Source organism: Dreissena polymorpha, chromosome 2 (genome assembly GCF_020536995.1).
Source record: "Dreissena polymorpha isolate Duluth1 chromosome 2, UMN_Dpol_1.0, whole genome shotgun sequence".
In the NCBI taxonomy this organism is placed as follows: Eukaryota; Metazoa; Mollusca; class Bivalvia; order Myida; family Dreissenidae; genus Dreissena; species Dreissena polymorpha.
The window spans coordinates 67031966-67035758 of NC_068356.1; the positions used below are offsets into that span (position 1 = coordinate 67031966).

The 3793-nt window shown below is 35.1% G+C and overlaps 1 protein-coding gene across 1 annotated transcript in view; it reads right to left on the bottom strand.

Moving 5' to 3' along the window:
- The window catches only part of LOC127867432 (coiled-coil domain-containing protein 57-like), a 44302-nt gene extending 40665 nt beyond the window's left edge, over window positions 1–3637 (bottom strand). The window contains exon 1 of the mRNA XM_052408579.1: window positions 3559–3637. The gene's annotated coding sequence lies outside the window, so the exon portion shown is untranslated. The remainder of the gene's footprint in view (window positions 1–3558) is intronic.
- Window positions 3638–3793: the final 156 nt, after the last annotated feature.

Genomic DNA, 3793 nt, shown 5'->3' on the forward strand with positions numbered 1-3793 from the left:
TGAAAAAAAAATCTGATAAAGGGAGAAAACTCAAACTGAACTTTTGAAATGACCAAAAAAAATGAACCCCCTTTGTAAGTTTTTTTTTTTTTTTTAATCTATTTTTAGTCGTGGCGACCTTGACATTGGAGATATTGACGTGATTCTTTCGTGGGACACACCGTCCCATGATGGTGAACAAATGTGCCAAATGATTTTAAAATCTCACAATGAATGACATAGTTATGGCCAGGACAACCTCATTTATGGCCATTTTTGACCTTTGAACTCAAAGTGTGACCTTGACCTTGGAGATATCGACGTAATTATTTCGCGCGACACACCGTCCAATGATGGTGAACAAATGTGCCAAATGATTTTAAAATCTGACGATGAACGACATAGTTATGGCTCGGACAAGCTCATTTATGGCCATTTTTGACCTTTGAACTCAAAGTGTGACCTTGACCTTGGAGATATCGACGTAATTATTTCGCGCGACACACCGTCCAATGATGGTGAACAAATGTGCCAAATGATTTTAAAATCTGACAATGAACGACATAGTTATGGCCCGGACAAGCTTATTCCGCCAGCCCGCCAGCCCGCCAGCCAGCCCGCCAGCATTCGCCAATCTAATAACCAGTTTTTTCCTTCGGAAAACCTGGTTAAAAATGGCAAATTATAACCATGTCAACGATTTTACTATGTTAATATATATGTTCAAGCTTACATAGAAAATAATTTATAAGTCAAAAATCTTAGCTAGTCAGTTTGCATAGACACTTACCTGTATTGCATCATCATCATAATGTTTTATATATGCAATATTGTGAACATTGTAAATATTGGATGAGACTATAATAATAATAAACTCCCTATCATTATTCATTTGTGAATTGACACAACGAACCTCATAATTTTTCAGAACAATTATCAATTATCAAATTAATTTCATAATCAATCAGAGTAAAAAAATGGTTCTTATTGATAGCATACACTTATCAGGCCCGTACCAAGGCCATGGGCCCAGGGGCCCGGGCCCCCCCAGCTGGCTGTCGAACTATGATTTTTTTTAAATGATCGGCCCACTGCAATTTTTTCTCTCGTGCAAGGGCCCACAGTACACTTTTCCATCAAAACAAAAGAGCAGCTATGTTTTATTGTCCCTGATAAACATGTGGATTAGCGCTCGCCAATCGAGATAAGCCCCTAGGCAATGTTTTCTTATCGCCTTGTACACACATCCCCGATCAGTCCCCCATTGTGATCATGAATGCTTCATCTATCGATGGTTGATGTAACATGTATTTTGATTAGTGCAGAAAATGGAAGCAACTGCTACAGGAGGTTGTACAATATGGTCTGATAATTGCTGACGTAGGTTTTTTTCCTTCTTTGAGAAGGCCGTTTCCCCTAGACGTATTTTCCTCTATAAAAGTTAACTTTTTTTTTTGGAAACCTTTTATTTGGGAATTTTTAGGTCCCAATAAATACTTTTTACATTGAGATAGGGCCCTGAATTTGAACCGGCACAAAACACTGACAAACGTATTTAATCTTAGTATTTATCATTTTTGCAAGGAAATCACTGAAAAAGACTATGATGAGATAGTTAACATGTCTGTTGAAAAGAAAACAGATTCATAAATTTGCCGAGCAACAGATAAGAATTTGGCAGTATTTAAAATAATTCAATGCGGGGAATCACGTGGTCAGATTTGATAAAAAAAATGGCCGCCGATGCCTCGATTCGATGGAGAAATTGAGTCTTTAAAAGTTTTCCGTCAGGAAATCGCGAAATATTCCATGAGTAACCTCCACACTCAGACCAACCAGCGGAAAACGGTTCCGGCTGGCCCTATGATAGGCGTTATCCGAATTAAAAACAAGTAAGTAATAAGGTAGATGTACCTGTTTGAAGACTCAATTTCCCATTGTATCGAGGCATCGGCGGCCATTTTTTTTATCAAATCTGACCACGTGATTCCCCGCATTGATAATTGAGTACCGAGAATTGAGTAATGTCAACCTATTAATGGCTCATTGGTAAAAAAAAAGAAAATTGAAACAACAAATCGATCTTATTATATAAGTTAACCTGATCCAGTTTAGAAAAATATTGTATAATTAAATTATCTGTTGCCTTGAATTTGTTTGAAAACATTAAAATATGTTAAATTGATTATTTAAGACTTTCATTATTTCCCCCAAAAATTAGGCGTTTCGCGCAATTTTTACCTTAAAAAAAGGCAAGGTCTTTCCCAAAAAATCAGAGAAAAAAAACCTGTGACGTTATTGATTTTTGAAAAAAAAAATGGTGGAAGCAATACGAGAGTTGATGTGGATAATCTTCAGTTTAAACCTGTAAGTTTCGGAAATCTAAAGCTTTTAATATTGTTGTGAATTCACACCAATGTTTAAAGCTTAAGACTTCCGAAATGTGCTGATTTACTTGTTATATTCCATTAATTCATATCACAAAACACCATTTTTATAAATATAAGCATTAAAATTCACCTTGCAAAGTGCCAAATTAAAAAAAGTATATATATAGGGAGGGAAGACCCTCCCAAACCCTTCCCGGTTGGGCCCCCCCAGTCAAAAAATCCTGGGTACGGCCCTGTAATAATTACTACGACCCCGTCTTTCATGATCCAGTGAAGCCATTGACTAGCACCCGCACCTATGCCCGGTTTTATGACCTTTATCAGGTTGTAAAATACATGTGTCACCAGATTAACAAATTGTAATAAGGCCATTAGATTAATCCATGTTTGCAGTCTATGTCTCAGTTCTCATTTAAAAAGCATTTTTACAATATTTCACAAGAGAAGTTAGAATATTATGGTTACTAGTATTTGTTACCAAAAGTATAAATGTATGCATACTAGGTGGGCTATAATAGATTTTGTTGATATCCATAAACAATTTTCTAATATTGGTATATTGGTATTTGTATAAACAAAACATATATAGATTAAAGATTGTACAAATCAAACAAATATTCATCATTTACACCTTTAATCGACCGCAATATTTAACAATCAAACCGACAAAGGATTCAATTAAAACTAAAAGCCGGCAAAATTTAACAATTAAAACAATTACATAAATTTGTAACAGTTTGTAAAACAATAATGATATTCAATGAATTTCATTTAATCATCCATAATCAAAAGCAATACAAAGAAACAAACCGACAACACAATATATCATTTTAAACATCTTTTTTCAATTATAATCAAAACATATTGTCACCAAACGGACCGCTAGCTAATCTTACACCCTCTGTAATCAATGAAGTTTTAAAGAAAAGATGTAATAAAATATAGGGCCGAATAAGCCTGGTCGATTTTGGGCCGAATAAGCTTGGGGCCGAAAAAGCTTGAAAATTTCGGTCTGGGACGAAAAAGCTTGGGGCCGAAAGAGCCTGCTACCGATGATAATCATGGAAATAAGTGCAGATGCAAGTTCAGGAAGGAATGAGACTCGATGAACCGGTTATTATAATTGCAGACAGTTCTTCAATAAAAGGAATAATGAACCATATTCAGAGATTTTAATTATATGCAATACCCTTTTTGCTTAAACTCTGAGATTGCTTGTTTCAACTTGAGCAAAATTTTCGATTGACCGCCATTTGTAAACAAAGTCGTAAATTTTGATGTCGTTTATTTGTATCCGGCAACTCAGTTCATGGCATACAAGTTAATCCCTGTAACGAAATCAAATTAGTTCAATTCTTTACTCAACATTTCAATTTTTTATCTGATGGAGTTAAATCTAAAATTTTGATTGTCGTAAAAGCTGT